Raw genomic sequence first — 18,776 nt, 5'->3', positions numbered from 1 at the left:
TTTTCTGTACTATGCTTCCGATACCGTTTTTTTTTTCAACACTCTTCTATTCTTCACATTTTTGAAAAATTCTCGATATTGATGCATCTGGGAGCAAAAATGTTACAGACCATTGCGTTAAGGGCACAATTTGCTACAACTTTTGTAGCAAAAGTTTTTCTGTACTATGCTCCGGATACCGTTTTTTTTCAACACTCTTCTATTTTTCACATTTTTGAAAAATTCTCGATATTGATGCATCTGGGAACAAAAATGTTACAGACCATTGCGTTAAGGGCACAATTTGCCACAAGTTTTGTAATAAAAGTTTTTCTGTACTATGCTTCCGATACCGTTTTTTTTGAACACTCTTCTATTCTTCACATTTTTGAAAAATTCTCGATATTGATGCATCTGGGAGCAAAAATGTTACAGACCATTGCGTTAAGGGCACAATTTGCCACAACTTTTGTAGTAAAAGTTTTTCTGTACTATGCTTCCGATACCGTTTTTTTTCAACACTCTTCTATTTTTCACATTTTTGAAAAATTCTCGATATTGATGCATCTGGGAGCAAAAATGTTACAGACCATTGCGTTAAGGGCACAATTTGCTACAACTTTTGTAGTAAAAGTTTTTCTGTACTATGCTCCGGATACCGTTTTTTTTCAACACTCTTCTATTTTTCACATTTTTGAAAAATTCTCGATATTGATGCATCTGGGAACAAAAATGTTACAGACCATTGCGTTAAGGGCACATCTGCTACAACTTTTGTAGTAAAAGTTTTTCTCTACTATGCTTCCGATACCGTTTTTTTTCAACACTCTTCTATTTTTCACATTTTTGAAAAATTCTCGATATTGATGCATCTGGGAGCAAAAATGTTACAGACCATTGCGTTAAGGGCACAATTTGCTACAACTTTTGTAGCAAAAGTTTTTCTGTACTATGCTCCGGATACCGTTTTTTTTCAACACTCTTCTATTTTTCACATTTTTGAAAAATTCTCGATATTGATGCATCTGGGAACAAAAATGTTATAGACCATTGCGTTAAGGGCACAATTTGCTACAACTTTTGTAGTAAAAGTTTTTCTGTACTATGCTCCGGATACCGTTTTTTTTCAACACTCTTCTATTTTTCACATTTTTGAAAAATTCTCGATATTGATGCATCTGGGAACAAAAATGTTACATACCATTGCGTTAAGGGCACAATTTGCCACAACTTTTGTAGTAAAAGTTTTTCTGTACTATGCTTCCGATACCGTTTTTTTTTTCAACACTCTTCTATTCTTCACATTTTTGAAAAATTCTCGATATTGATGCATCTGGGAGCAAAAATGTTACAGACCATTGCGTTAAGGGCACAATTTGCTACAACTTTTGTAGCAAAAGTTTTTCTGTACTATGCTCCGGATACCGTTTTTTTTCAACACTCTTCTATTTTTCACATTTTTGAAAAATTCTCGATATTGATGCATCTGGGAGCAAAAATGTTACAGACCATTGCGTTAAGGGCACAATTTGCCACAACTTTTGTAGTAAAAGTTTTTCTGTACTATGCTTCCGATACCGTTTTTTTTTTCAACACTCTTCTATTCTTCACATTTTTGAAAAATTCTCGATATTGATGCATCTGGGAGCAAAAATGTTATAGACCATTGCGTTAAGGGCACAATTTGCTACAACTTTTGTAGTAAAAGTTTTTCTGTACTATGCTCCGGATACCGTTTTTTTTCAACACTCTTCTATTTTTCACATTTTTGAAAAATTCTCGATATTGATGCATCTGGGAGCAAAAATGTTACAGACCATTGCGTTAAGGGCACAATTTGCCACAACTTTTGTAGTAAAAGTTTTTCTGTACTATGCTTCCGATACCGTTTTTTTTCAACACTCTTCTATTTTTCACATTTTTGAAAAATTCTCGATATTGATGCATCTGGGAGCAAAAATGTTACAGACCATTGCGTTAAGGGCACAATTTGCTACAACTTTTGTAGTAAAAGTTTTTCTGTACTATGCTCCGGATACCGTTTTTTTTCAACACTCTTCTATTTTTCACATTTTTGAAAAATTCTCGATATTGATGCATCTGGGAACAAAAATGTTACAGACCATTGCGTTAATGGCACAATTTGCCACAAGTTTTGTAATAAAAGTTTTTCTGTACTATGCTCCGGATACCGTTTTTTTTCAACACTCTTCTATTTTTCACATTTTTGAAAAATTCTCGATATTGATGCATCTGGGAACAAAAATGTTATAGACCATTGCGTTAGGGGCACAATTTGCTACAACTTTTGTAGTAAAAGTTTTTCTGTACTATGCTCCGGATACCGTTTTTTTTCAACACTCTTCTATTTTTCACATTTTTGAAAAATTCTCGATATTGATGCATCTGGGAACAAAAATGTTACATACCATTGCGTTAAGGGCACAATTTGCCACAACTTTTGAAGTAAAAGTTTTTCTGTACTATGCTTCCGATACCGTTTTTTTTTTCAACACTCTTCTATTCTTCACATTTTTGAAAAATTCTCGATATTGATGCATCTGGGAGCAAAAATGTTACATACCATTGCGTTAAGGGCACAATTTGCCACAACTTTTGTAGTAAAAGTTTTTCTGTACTATGCTTCCGATACCGTTTTCTTTTTCAACACTCTTCTATTCTTCACATTTTTGAAAAATTCTCGATATTGATGCATCTGGGAGCAAAAATGTTACAGACCATTGCGTTAAGGGCACAATTTGCTACAACTTTTGTAGCAAAAGTTTTTCTGTACTATGCTCCGGATACCGTTTTTTTTCAACACTCTTCTATTTTTCACATATTTGAAAAATTCTCGATATTGATGCATCTGGGAACAAAAATGTTACATACCATTGCGTTAAGGGCACAATTTGCCACAACTTTTGTAGTAAAAGTTTTTCTGTACTATGCTTGCGATACCGTTTTTTTTTTCAACACTCTTCTATTCTTCACATTTTTGAAAAATTCTCGATATTGATGCATCTGGGAGCAAAAATGTTACAGACCATTGCGTTAAGGGCACAATTTGCTACAACTTTTGTAGCAAAAGTTTTTCTGTACTATGCTCCGGATACCGTTTTTTTTCAACACTCTTCTATTTTTCACATTTTTGAAAAATTCTCGATATTGATGCATCTGGGAACAAAAATGTTACAGACCATTGCGTTAAGGGCACAATTTGCCACAAGTTTTGTAATAAAAGTTTTTCTGTACTATGCTTCCGATACCGTTTTTTTTGAACACTCTTCTATTCTTCACATTTTTTAAAAATTCTCGATATTGATGCATCTGGGAGCAAAAATGTTACAGACCATTGCGTTAAGGGCACAATTTGCTACAACTTTTGTAGTAAAAGTTTTTCTGTACTATGCTCCGGATACCGTTTTTTTTCAACACTCTTCTATTTTTCACATTTTTGAAAAATTCTCGATATTGATGCATCTGGGAACAAAAATGTTACAGACCATTGCGTTAAGGGCACATCTGCTACAACTTTTGTAGTAAAAGTTTTTCTCTACTATGCTTCCGATACCGTTTTTTTTCAACACCCTTCTATTCTTCACATTTTTGAAACATTCTCGATATTGATGCATCTGGGAACAAAAATGTTATAGACCATTGCGTTAAGGGCACAATTTGCTACAACTTTTGTAGTAAAAGTTTTTCTGTACTATGCTCCTGATACCGTTTTTTTTCAACACTCTTCTATTTTTCACATATTTGAAAAATTCTCGATATTGATGCATCTGGGAACAAAAATGTTACACACCATTGCGTTAAGGGCACAATTTGCCACAACTTTTGTAGTAAAAGTTTTTCTGTACTATGCTTCCGATACCGTTTTTTTTTTCAACACTCTTCTATTCTTCACATTTTTGAAAAATTCTCGATATTGATGCATCTGGGAGCAAAAATGTTACAGACCATTGCGTTAAGGGCACAATTTGCTACAACTTTTGTAGCAAAAGTTTTTCTGTACTATGCTCCGGATACCGTTTTTTTTCAACACTCTTCTATTTTTCACATTTTTGAAAAATTCTCGATATTGATGCATCTGGGAACAAAAATGTTACAGACCATTGCGTTAAGGGCACAATTTGCCACAAGTTTTGTAATAAAAGTTTTTCTGTACTATGCTTCCGATACCGTTTTTTTTGAACACTCTTCTATTCTTCACATTTTTGAAAAATTCTCGATATTGATGCATCTGGGAGCAAAAATGTTACAGACCATTGCGTTAAGGGCACAATTTGCTACAACTTTTGTAGTAAAAGTTTTTCTGTACTATGCTCCGGATACCGTTTTTTTTCAACACTCTTCTATTTTTCACATTTTTGAAAAATTCTCGATATTGATGCATCTGGGAACAAAAATGTTACAGACCATTGCGTTAAGGGCACATCTGCTACAACTTTTGTAGTAAAAGTTTTTCTCTACTATGCTTCCGATACCGTTTTTTTTCAACACCCTTCTATTCTTCACATTTTTGAAACATTCTCGATATTGATGCATCTGGGAGCAAAAATGTTACATACCATTGCGTTAAGGGCACAATTTGCCACAACTTTTGTAGTAAAAGTTTTTCTGTACTATGCTTGCGATACCGTTTTTTTTTTCAACACTCTTCTATTCTTCACATTTTTGAAAAATTCTCAATATTGATGCATCTGGGAGCAAAAATGTTACAGACCATTGCGTTAAGGGCACAATTTGCTACAACTTTTGTAGTAAAAGTTTTTCTGTACTATGCTCCGGATACCGTTTTTTTTCAACACTCTTCTATTTTTCACATTTTTGAAAAATTCTCGATATTGATGCATCTGGGAACAAAAATGTTACATACCATTGCGTTAAGGGCACAATTTGCCACAACTTTTGTAGTAAAAGTTTTTCTGTACTATGCTTCCGATACCGTTTTTTTTTTCAACACTCTTCTATTCTTCACATTTTTGAAAAATTCTCGATATTGATGCATCTGGGAGCAAAAATGTTACAGACCATTGCGTTAAGGGCACAATTTGCCACAACTTTTGTAGTAAAAGTTTTTCTGTACTATGCTTCCGATACCGTTTTTTTTTCAACACTCTTCTATTCTTCACATTTTTGAAAAATTCTCGATATTGATGCATCTGGGAGCAGAAATATTACAGACCATTGCGTTAAGGGCACAATTTGCCACAACTTTTGTAGTAAAAGTTTTTCTGTACTATGCTTCCGATACCGTTTTTTTTTTCAACACTCTTCTATTCTTCACATTTTTGAAAAATTCTCGATATTGATGCATCTGGGAGCAAAAATGTTACAGACCATTGCGTTAAGGGCACAATTTGCCACAACTTTTGTAGTAAAAGTTTTTCTGTACTATGCTCCGGATACCGTTTTTTTTCAACACTCTTCTATTTTTCACATTTTTGAAAAATTCTCGATATTGATGCATCTGGGAACAAAAATGTTACAGACCATTGCGTTAAGGGCACAATTTGCTACAACTTTTGTAGTAAAAGTTTTTCTGTACTATGCTCCGGATACCGTTTTTTTTCAACACTCTTCTATTTTTCACATTTTTGAAAAATTCTCGATATTGATGCATCTGGGAACAAAAATGTTACATACCATTGCGTTAAGGGCACAATTTGCCACAACTTTTGTAGTAAAAGTTTTTCTGTACTATGCTTCCGATACCGTTTTTTTTTTCAACACTCTTCTATTCTTCACATTTTTGAAAAATTCTCGATATTGATGCATCTGGGAGCAAAAATGTTACAGACCATTGCGTTAAGGGCACAATTTGCTACAACTTTTGTAGCAAAAGTTTTTCTGTACTATGCTCCGGATACCGTTTTTTTTCAACACTCTTCTATTCTTCACATTTTTGAAAAATTCTCGATATTGATGCATCTGGGAGCAAAAATGTTACATACCATTGCGTTAAGGGCACAATTTGCCACAACTTTTGTAGTAAAAGTTTTTCTGTACTATGCTTCCGATACCGTTTTTTTTTCAACACTCTTCTATTCTTCACATTTTTGAAAAATTCTCGATATTGATGCATCTGGGAGCAAAAATGTTACAGACCATTGCGTTAAGGGCACAATTTGCTACAACTTTTGTAGCAAAAGTTTTTCTGTACTATGCTCCGGATACCGTTTTTTTTCAACACTCTTCTATTCTTCACATTTTTGAAAAATTCTCGATATTGATGCATCTGGGAGCAAAAATGTTACATACCATTGCGTTAAGGGCACAATTTGCCACAACTTTTGTAGTAAAAGTTTTTCTGTACTATGCTTCCGATACCGTTTTTTTTTTCAACACTCTTCTATTCTTCACATTTTTGAAAAATTCTCGATATTGATGCATCTGGGAGCAAAAATGTTACATACCATTGCGTTAAGGGCACAATTTGCCACAACTTTTGTAGTAAAAGTTTTTCTGTACTATGCTTCCGATACCGTTTTTTTTTTCAACACTCTTCTATTCTTCACATTTTTGAAAAATTCTCGATATTGATGCATCTGGGAGCAAAAATGTTACAGACCATTGCGTTAAGGGCACAATTTGCTACAACTTTTGTAGCAAAAGTTTTTCTGTACTATGCTCCGGATACCGTTTTTTTTCAACACTCTTCTATTCTTCACATTTTTGAAAAATTCTCGATATTGATGCATCTGGGAGCAAAAATGTTACATACCATTGCGTTAAGGGCACAATTTGCCACAACTTTTGTGGTAAAAGTTTTTCTGTACTATGCTTCCGATACCGTTTTTTTTTTCAACACTCTTCTATTCTTCACATTTTTGAAAAATTCTCGATATTGATGCATCTGGGAGCAAAAATGTTACAGACCATTGCGTTAAGGGCACAATTTGCCACAACTTTTGTAGTAAAAGTTTTTCTGTACTATGCTCCGGATACCGTTTTTTTTCAACACTCTTCTATTTTTCACATTTTTGAAAAATTCTCGATATTGATGCATCTGGGAACAAAAATGTTACATACCATTGCGTTAAGGGCACAATTTGCCACAACTTTTGTAGTAAAAGTTTTTCTGTACTATGCTTCCGATACCGTTTTTTTTTTCAACACTCTTCTATTCTTCACATTTTTGAAAAATTCTCGATATTGATGCATCTGGGAGCAAAAATGTTACAGACCATTGCGTTAAGGGCACAATTTGCTACAACTTTTGTAGCAAAAGTTTTTCTGTACTATGCTCCGGATACCGTTTTTTTTCAACACTCTTCTATTTTTCACATTTTTGAAAAATTCTCGATATTGATGCATCTGGGAACAAAAATGTTATAGACCATTGCGTTAAGGGCACAATTTGCTACAACTTTTGTAGCAAAAGTTTTTCTGTACTATGCTCCGGATACCGTTTTTTTTCAACACTCTTCTATTCTTCACATTTTTGAAAAATTCTCGATATTGATGCATCTGGGAGCAAAAATGTTACATACCATTGCGTTAAGGGCACAATTTGCCACAACTTTTGTAGTAAAAGTTTTTCTGTACTATGCTTCCGATACCGTTTTTTTTTTCAACACTCTTCTATTCTTCACATTTTTGAAAAATTCTCGATATTGATGCATCTGGGAGCAAAAATGTTACAGACCATTGCGTTAAGGGCACAATTTGCTACAACTTTTGTAGCAAAAGTTTTTCTGTACTATGCTCCGGATACCGTTTTTTTTCAACACTCTTCTATTCTTCACATTTTTGAAAAATTCTCGATATTGATGCATCTGGGAGCAAAAATGTTACATACCATTGCGTTAAGGGCACAATTTGCCACAACTTTTGTAGTAAAAGTTTTTCTGTACTATGCTTCCGATACCGTTTTTTTTTTCAACACTCTTCTATTCTTCACATTTTTGAAAAATTCTCGATATTGATGCATCTGGGAGCAAAAATGTTACATACCATTGCGTTAAGGGCACAATTTGCCACAACTTTTGTAGTAAAAGTTTTTCTGTACTATGCTTCCGATACCGTTTTTTTTTTCAACACTCTTCTATTCTTCACATTTTTGAAAAATTCTCGATATTGATGCATCTGGGAGCAAAAATGTTACAGACCATTGCGTTAAGGGCACAATTTGCTACAACTTTTGTAGCAAAAGTTTTTCTGTACTATGCTCCGGATACCGTTTTTTTTCAACACTCTTCTATTCTTCACATTTTTGAAAAATTCTCGATATTGATGCATCTGGGAGCAAAAATGTTACATACCATTGCGTTAAGGGCACAATTTGCCACAACTTTTGTGGTAAAAGTTTTTCTGTACTATGCTTCCGATACCGTTTTTTTTTTCAACACTCTTCTATTCTTCACATTTTTGAAAAATTCTCGATATTGATGCATCTGGGAGCAAAAATGTTACAGACCATTGCGTTAAGGGCACAATTTGCCACAACTTTTGTAGTAAAAGTTTTTCTGTACTATGCTCCGGATACCGTTTTTTTTCAACACTCTTCTATTTTTCACATTTTTGAAAAATTCTCGATATTGATGCATCTGGGAACAAAAATGTTACAGACCATTGCGTTAAGGGCACAATTTGCTACAACTTTTGTAGTAAAAGTTTTTCTGTACTATGCTCCGGATACCGTTTTTTTTCAACACTCTTCTATTTTTCACATTTTTGAAAAATTCTCGATATTGATGCATCTGGGAACAAAAATGTTACATACCATTGCGTTAAGGGCACAATTTGCCACAACTTTTGTAGTAAAAGTTTTTCTGTACTATGCTTCCGATACCGTTTTTTTTTTCAACACTCTTCTATTCTTCACATTTTTGAAAAATTCTCGATATTGATGCATCTGGGAGCAAAAATGTTACAGACCATTGCGTTAAGGGCACAATTTGCTACAACTTTTGTAGCAAAAGTTTTTCTGTACTATGCTCCGGATACCGTTTTTTTTCAACACTCTTCTATTTTTCACATTTTTGAAAAATTCTCGATATTGATGCATCTGGGAACAAAAATGTTATAGACCATTGCGTTAAGGGCACAATTTGCTACAACTTTTGTAGCAAAAGTTTTTCTGTACTATGCTCCGGATACCGTTTTTTTTCAACACTCTTCTATTCTTCACATTTTTGAAAAATTCTCGATATTGATGCATCTGGGAGCAAAAATGTTACATACCATTGCGTTAAGGGCACAATTTGCCACAACTTTTGTAGTAAAAGTTTTTCTGTACTATGCTTCCGATACCGTTTTTTTTTTCAACACTCTTCTATTCTTCACATTTTTGAAAAATTCTCGATATTGATGCATCTGGGAGCAAAAATGTTACAGACCATTGCGTTAAGGGCACAATTTGCTACAACTTTTGTAGCAAAAGTTTTTCTGTACTATGCTCCGGATACCGTTTTTTTTCAACACTCTTCTATTCTTCACATTTTTGAAAAATTCTCGATATTGATGCATCTGGGAGCAAAAATGTTACATACCATTGCGTTAAGGGCACAATTTGCCACAACTTTTGTAGTAAAAGTTTTTCTGTACTATGCTTCCGATACCGTTTTTTTTTTCAACACTCTTCTATTCTTCACATTTTTGAAAAATTCTCGATATTGATGCATCTGGGAGCAAAAATGTTACATACCATTGCGTTAAGGGCACAATTTGCCACAACTTTTGTAGTAAAAGTTTTTCTGTACTATGCTTCCGATACCGTTTTTTTTTTCAACACTCTTCTATTCTTCACATTTTTGAAAAATTCTCGATATTGATGCATCTGGGAGCAAAAATGTTACAGACCATTGCGTTAAGGGCACAATTTGCTACAACTTTTGTAGCAAAAGTTTTTCTGTACTATGCTCCGGATACCGTTTTTTTTCAACACTCTTCTATTCTTCACATTTTTGAAAAATTCTCGATATTGATGCATCTGGGAGCAAAAATGTTACATACCATTGCGTTAAGGGCACAATTTGCCACAACTTTTGTGGTAAAAGTTTTTCTGTACTATGCTTCCGATACCGTTTTTTTTTTCAACACTCTTCTATTCTTCACATTTTTGAAAAATTCTCGATATTGATGCATCTGGGAGCAAAAATGTTACAGACCATTGCGTTAAGGGCACAATTTGCCACAACTTTTGTAGTAAAAGTTTTTCTGTACTATGCTCCGGATACCGTTTTTTTTCAACACTCTTCTATTTCTCACATTTTTGAAAAATTCTCGATATTGATGCATCTGGGAACAAAAATGTTACAGACCATTGCGTTAAGGGCACAATTTGCTACAACTTTTGTAGTAAAAGTTTTTCTGTACTATGCTCCGGATACCGTTTTTTTTCAACACTCTTCTATTTTTCACATTTTTGAAAAATTCTCGATATTGATGCATCTGGGAACAAAAATGTTACATACCATTGCGTTAAGGGCACAATTTGCCACAACTTTTGTAGTAAAAGTTTTTCTGTACTATGCTTCCGATACCGTTTTTTTTTTCAACACTCTTCTATTCTTCACATTTTTGAAAAATTCTCGATATTGATGCATCTGGGAGCAAAAATGTTACAGACCATTGCGTTAAGGGCACAATTTGCTACAACTTTTGTAGCAAAAGTTTTTCTGTACTATGCTCCGGATACCGTTTTTTTTCAACACTCTTCTATTTTTCACATTTTTGAAAAATTCTCGATATTGATGCATCTGGGAACAAAAATGTTATAGACCATTGCGTTAAGGGCACAATTTGCTACAACTTTTATAGCAAAAGTTTTTCTGTACTATGCTCCGGATACCGTTTTTTTTCAACACTCTTCTATTCTTCACATTTTTGAAAAATTCTCGATATTGATGCATCTGGGAGCAAAAATGTTACATACCATTGCGTTAAGGGCACAATTTGCCACAACTTTTGTAGTAAAAGTTTTTCTGTACTATGCTTCCGATACCGTTTTTTTTTTCAACACTCTTCTATTCTTCACATTTTTGAAAAATTCTCGATATTGATGCATCTGGGAGCAAAAATGTTACAGACCATTGCGTTAAGGGCACAATTTGCTACAACTTTTGTAGCAAAAGTTTTTCTGTACTATGCTCCGGATACCGTTTTTTTTCAACACTCTTCTATTCTTCACATTTTTGAAAAATTCTCGATATTGATGCATCTGGGAGCAAAAATGTTACATACCATTGCGTTAAGGGCACAATTTGCCACAACTTTTGTAGTAAAAGTTTTTCTGTACTATGCTTCCGATACCGTTTTTTTTTTCAACACTCTTCTATTCTTCACATTTTTGAAAAATTCTCGATATTGATGCATCTGGGAGCAAAAATGTTACAGACCATTGCGTTAAGGGCACAATTTGCTACAACTTTTGTAGCAAAAGTTTTTCTGTACTATGCTCCGGATACCGTTTTTTTTCAACACTCTTCTATTCTTCACATTTTTGACAAATTCTCGATATTGATGCATCTGGGAGCAAAAATGTTACATACCATTGCGTTAAGGGCACAATTTGCCACAACTTTTGTAGTAAAAGTTTTTCTGTACTATGCTTCCGATACCGTTTTTTTTTTCAACACTCTTCTATTCTTCACATTTTTGAAAAATTCTCGATATTGATGCATCTGGGAGCAAAAATGTTACAGACCATTGCGTTAAGGGCACAATTTGCTACAACTTTTGTAGCAAAAGTTTTTCTGTACTATGCTCCGGATACCGTTTTTTTTCAACACTCTTCTATTCTTCACATTTTTGAAAAATTCTCGATATTGATGCATCTGGGAGCAAAAATGTTACATACCATTGCGTTAAGGGCACAATTTGCCACAACTTTTGTAGTAAAAGTTTTTCTGTACTATGCTTCCGATACCGTTTTTTTTTTCAACACTCTTCTATTCTTCACATTTTTGAAAAATTCTCGATATTGATGCATCTGGGAGCAAAAATGTTACAGACCATTGCGTTAAGGGCACAATTTGCTACAACTTTTGTAGCAAAAGTTTTTCTGTACTATGCTCCGGATACCGTTTTTTTTCAACACTCTTCTATTTTTCACATTTTTGAAAAATTCTCGATATTGATGCATCTGGGAACAAAAATGTTATAGACCATTGCGTTAAGGGCACAATTTGCTACAACTTTTGTAGTAAAAGTTTTTCTGTACTATGCTCCGGATACCGTTTTTTTTCAACACTCTTCTATTTTTCACATTTTTGAAAAATTCTCGATATTGATGCATCTGGGAACAAAAATGTTACATACCATTGCGTTAAGGGCACAATTTGCCACAACTTTTGTAGTAAAAGTTTTTCTGTACTATGCTTCCGATACCGTTTTTTTTTTCAACACTCTTCTATTCTTCACATTTTTGAAAAATTCTCGATATTGATGCATCTGGGAGCAAAAATGTTACAGACCATTGCGTTAAGGGCACAATTTGCCACAACTTTTGTAGTAAAAGTTTTTCTGTACTATGCTTCCGATACCGTTTTTTTTTCAACACTCTTCTATTCTTCACATTTTTGAAAAATTCTCGATATTGATGCATCTGGGAGCAAAAATGTTACAGACCATTGCGTTAAGGGCACAATTTGCTACAACTTTTGTAGTAAAAGTTTTTCTGTACTATGCTCCGGATACCGTTTTTTTTCAACACTCTTCTATTTTTCACATTTTTGAAAAATTCTCGATATTGATGCATCTGGGAACAAAAATGTTACAGACCATTGCATTAAGGGCACAATTTGCTACAACTTTTGTAGTAAAAGTTTTTCTGTACTATGCTCCGGATACCGTTTTTTTTCAACACTCTTCTATTTTTCACATTTTTGAAAGATTCTCGATATTGATGCATCTGGGAGCAAAAATGTTACAGACCATTGCGTTAAGGGCACAATTTGCCACAACTTTTGTAGTAAAAGTTTTTCTGTACTATGCTTCCGATACCGTTTTTTTTTCAACACTCTTCTATTCTTCACATTTTTGAAAAATTCTCGATATTGATGCATCTGGGAGCAAAAATGTTACAGACCATTGCGTTAAGGGCACAATTTGCCACAAGTTTTGTAATAAAAGTTTTTCTGTACTATGCTTCCGATACCGTTTTTTTTCAACACTCTTCTATTCTTCACATTTTTGAAAGATTCTCGATATTGATGCATCTGGGAGCAAAAATGTTACAGACCATTGCGTTAAGGGCACAATTTGCCACAACTTTTGTAGTAAAAGTTTTTCTGTACTATGCTTCCGATACCGTTTTTTTTTCAACGCTCTTCTATTCTTCACATTTTTGAAAAATTCTCGATATTGATGCATCTGGTAGCAAAAATGTTACAGACCATTGCGTTAAGGGCACAATTTGCTACAACTTTTGTAGTAAAAGTTTTTCTGTACTATGCTCCGGATACCGTTTTTTTTCAACACTCTTCTATTTTTCACATTTTTGAAAAATTCTCGATATTGATGCATCTGGGAACAAAAATGTTACAGACCATTGCATTAAGGGCACAATTTGCTACAACTTTTGTAGTAAAAGTTTTTCTGTACTATGCTCCGGATACCGTTTTTTTTCAACACTCTTCTATTTTTCACATTTTTGAAAGATTCTCGATATTGATGCATCTGGGAACAAAAATGTTACAGACCATTGCGTTAAGGGCACAATTTGCCACAACTTTTGTAGTAAAAGTTTTTCTGTACTATGCTTCCGATACCGTTTTTTTTTTCAACACTCTTCTATTTTTCACATTTTTGAAAGATTCTCGATATTGATGCATCTGGGAACAAAAATGTTACAGACCATTGCGTTAAGGGCACAATTTGCCACAACTTTTGTAGTAAAAGTTTTTCTGTACTATGCTTCCGATACCGTTTTTTTTTTCAACACTCTTCTATTCTTCACATTTTTGAAAAATTCTCGATATTGATGCATCTGGGAGCAGAAATATTACAGACCATTGCGTTAAGGGCACAATTTGCCACAACTTTTGTAGTAAAAGTTTTTCTGTACTATGCTTCCGATACCGTTTTTTTTTTCAACACTCTTCTATTCTTCACATTTTTGAAAAATTCTCGATATTGATGCATCTGGGAGCAGAAATATTGCAGACCATTGCGTTAAGGGCACAATTTGCCACAACTTTTGTAGTAAAAGTTTTTCGGTACTATGCTCCGGATACCGTTTTTCTTCAACACTCTTCTATTTTTCACATTTTTGAAAAATTCTCGATATTAATGCATCTGGGAACAAAAATGTTACAGACCATTGCGTTAAGGGCACAATTTGCTAAAACTTTTGTAGTAAAAGTTTTTCTGTACTATGCTCCGGATACCGTTTTTTTTCAACACTCTTCTATTTTTCACATTTTTGAAAAATTCTCGATGTTGATGCATCTGGGAACAAAAATGTTACAGACCATTGCGTTAAGGGCACAATTTGCTACAACTTTTGTAGTAAAAGTTTTTCTGTACTATGCTCCGGATACCGTTTTTTTTCAACACTCTTCTATTTTTCACATTTTTGAAAAATTCTCGATATTGATGCATCTGGGAACAAAAATGTTACAGACCATTGCGTTAAGGGCACAATTTGCTACAACTTTTGTAGTAAAAGTTTTTCTGTACTATGCTCCGGATACCGTTTTTTTTCAACACTCTTCTATTTTTCACATTTTTGAAAAATTCTCGATATTGATGCATCTGGGAACAAAAATGTTACAGACCATTGCGTTAAGGGCACAATTTGCTACAACTTTTGTAGTAAAATTTTTCTGTACTATGCTCCGGATACCGTTTTTTTTCAACACTCTTCTATTTTTCACATTTTTGAAAGATTCTCGATATTGATGCATCTGGGAGCAAAAATGTTACAGACCATTGCGTTAAGGGCACAATTTGCCACAACTTTTGTAGTAAAAGTTTTTCTGTACTATGCTTCCGATACCGTTTTTTTTTCAACACTCTTCTATTCTTCACATTTTTGAAAAATTGTCGATATTGATGCATCTGGGAGCAAAAATGTTACAGACCATTGCGTTAAGGGCACAATTTGCTACAACTTTTGTAGTAAAAGTTTTTCTGTACTATGCTCCGGATACCGTTTTTTTTCAACACTCTTCTATTCTTCACATTTTTGAAAGATTCTCGATATTGATGCATCTGGGAGCAAAAATGTTACAGACCATTGCGTTAAGGGCACAATTTGCCACAACTTTTGTAATAAAAGTTTTTCTGTACTATGCTCCGGATACCGTTTTTTTTCAACACTCTTCTATTTTTCACATTTTTGAAAGATTCTCGATATTGATGCATCTGGGAACAAAAATGTTACAGACCATTGCGTTAAGGGCACAATTTGCTACAACTTTTGTAGTAAAAGTTTTTCTGTACTATGCTCCGGATACCGTTTTTTTTCAACACTCTTCTATTTTTCACATTTTTGAAAAATTCTCGATATTGATGCATCTGGGAACAAAAATGTTACAGACCATTGCGTTAAGGGCACAATTTGCTACAACTTTTGTAGTAAAAGTTTTTCTGTACTATGCTCCGGATACCGTTTTTTTTCAACACTCTTCTATTCTTCACATTTTTGAAAGATTCTCGATATTGATGCATCTGGGAGCAAAAATGTTACAGACCATTGCGTTAAGGGCACAATTTGCCACAACTTTTGTAATAAAAGTTTTTCTGTACTATGCTCCGGATACCGTTTTTTTTCAACACTCTTCTATTTTTCACATTTTTGAAAGATTCTCGATATTGATGCATCTGGGAACAAAAATGTTACAGACCATTGCGTTAAGGGCACAATTTGCTACAACTTTTGTAGTAAAAGTTTTTCTGTACTATGCTCCGGATACCGTTTTTTTTCAACACTCTTCTATTTTTCACATTTTTGAAAAATTCTCGATATTGATGCATCTGGGAACAAAAATGTTACAGACCATTGCGTTAAGGGCACAATTTGCTACAACTTTTGTAGTAAAAGTTTTTCTGTACTATGCTCCGGATACCGTTTTTTTTCAACACTCTTCTATTTTTCACATTTTTGAAAAATTCTCGATATTGATGCATCTGGGAACAAAAATGTTACAGACCATTGCATTAAGGGCACAATTTGCTACAACTTTTGTAGTAAAAGTTTTTCTGTACTATGCTCCGGATACCGTTTTTTTTCAACACTCTTCTATTTTTCACATTTTTGAAAGATTCTCGATATTGATGCATCTGGGAGCAAAAATGTTACAGACCATTGCGTTAAGGGCACAATTTGCCACAACTTTTGTAGTAAAAGTTTTTCTGTACTATGCTTCCGATACCGTTTTTTTTTCAACACTCTTCTATTCTTCACATTTTTGAAAAATTCTCGATATTGATGCATCTGGGAGCAAAAATGTTACAGACCATTGCGTTAAGGGCACAATTTGCCACAAGTTTTGTAATAAAAGTTTTTCTGTACTATGCTTCCGATACCGTTTTTTTTCAACACTCTTCTATTCTTCACATTTTTGAAAGATTCTCGATATTGATGCATCTGGGAGCAAAAATGTTACAGACCATTGCGTTAAGGGCACAATTTGCCACAACTTTTGTAGTAAAAGTTTTTCTGTACTATGCTTCCGATACCGTTTTTTTTTCAACGCTCTTCTATTCTTCACATTTTTGAAAAATTCTCGATATTGATGCATCTGGGAGCAAAAATGTTACAGACCATTGCGTTAAGGGCACAATTTGCTACAACTTTTGTAGTAAAAGTTTTTCTGTACTATGCTCCGGATACCGTTTTTTTTTCAACACTCTTCTATTTTTCACATTTTTGAAAAATTCTCGATATTGATGCATCTGGGAACAAAAATGTTACAGACCATTGCATTAAGGGCACAATTTGCTACAACTTTTGTAGTAAAAGTTTTTCTGTACTATGCTCCGGATACCGTTTTTTTTCAACACTCTTCTATTTTTCACATTTTTGAAAGATTCTCGATATTGATGCATCTGGGAACAAAAATGTTACAGACCATTGCGTTAAGGGCACAATTTGCCACAACTTTTGTAGTAAAAGTTTTTCTGTACTATGCTTCCGATACCGTTTTTTTTTTCAACACTCTTCTATTCTTCACATTTTTGAAAAATTCTCGATATTGATGCATCTGGGAGCAGAAATATTACAGACCATTGCGTTAAGGGCACAATTTGCCACAACTTTTGTAGTAAAAGTTTTTCTGTACTATGCTTCCGATACCGTTTTTTTTTTCAACACTCTTCTATTCTTCACATTTTTGAAAAATTCTCGATATTGATGCATCTGGGAGCAGAAATATTGCAGACCATTGCGTTAAGGGCACAATTTGCCACAACTTTTGTAGTAAAAGTTTTTCGGTACTATGCTCCGGATACCGTTTTTCTTCAACACTCTTCTATTTTTCACATTTTTGAAAAATTCTCGATATTAATGCATCTGGGAACAAAAATGTTACAGACCATTGCGTTAAGGGCACAATTTGCTAAAACTTTTGTAGTAAAAGTTTTTCTGTACTATGCTCCGGATACCGTTTTTTTTCAACACTCTTCTATTTTTCACATTTTTGAAAAATTCTCGATGTTGATGCATCTGGGAACAAAAATGTTACAGACCATTGCGTTAAGGGCACAATTTGCTACAACTTTTGTAGTAAAAGTTTTTCTGTACTATGCTCCGGATACCGTTTTTTTTCAACACTCTTCTATTTTTCACATTTTTGAAAAATTCTCGATATTGATGCATCTGGGAACAAAAATGTTACAGACCATTGCGTTAAGGGCACAATTTGCTACAACTTTTGTAGTAAAAGTTTTTCTGTACTATGCTCCGGATACCGTTTTTTTTCAACACTCTTCTATTTTTCACATTTTTGAAAAATTCTCGATATTGATGCATCTGGGAACAAAAATGTTACAGACCATTGCGTTAAGGGCACAATTTGCTACAACTTTTGTAGTAAAATTTTTCTGTACTATGCTCCGGATACCGTTTTTTTTCAACACTCTTCTATTTTTCACATTTTTGAAAGATTCTCGATATTGATGCATCTGGGAGCAAAAATGTTACAGACCATTGCGTTAAGGGCACAATTTGCCACAACTTTTGTAGTAAAAGTTTTTCTGTACTATGCTTCCGATACCGTTTTTTTTTCAACACTCTTCTATTCTTCACATTTTTGAAAAATTGTCGATATTGATGCATCTGGGAGCAAAAATGTTACAGACCATTGCGTTAAGGGCACAATTTGCTACAACTTTTGTAGTAAAAGTTTTTCTGTACTATGCTCCGGATACCGTTTTTTTTCAACACTCTTCTATTCTTCACATTTTTGAAAGATTCTCGATATTGATGCATCTGGGAGCAAAAATGTTACAGACCATTGCGTTAAGGGCACAATTTGCCACAACTTTTGTAATAAAAGTTTTTCTGTACTATGCTCCGGATACCGTTTTTTTTCAACACTCTTCTATTTTTCACATTTTTGAAAGATTCTCGATATTGATGCATCTGGGAACAAAAATGTTACAGACCATTGCGTTAAGGGCACAATTTGCTACAACTTTTGTAGTAAAAGTTTTTCTGTACTATGCTCCGGATACCGTTTTTTTTCAACACTCTTCTATTTTTCACATTTTTGAAAAATTCTCGATATTGATGCATCTGGGAACAAAAATGTTACAGACCATTGCGTTAAGGGCACAATTTGCTACAACTTTTGTAGTAAAAGTTTTTCTGTACTATGCTCCGGATACCGTTTTTTTTC

Source organism: Onthophagus taurus, chromosome 8, assembly GCF_036711975.1.
Source record: "Onthophagus taurus isolate NC chromosome 8, IU_Otau_3.0, whole genome shotgun sequence".
NCBI classification, from domain to species: Eukaryota; Metazoa; Arthropoda; class Insecta; order Coleoptera; family Scarabaeidae; genus Onthophagus; species Onthophagus taurus.
The sequence above is the reverse complement of the archived record's forward strand: the minus strand, read 5'-3'. Positions refer to the sequence as shown.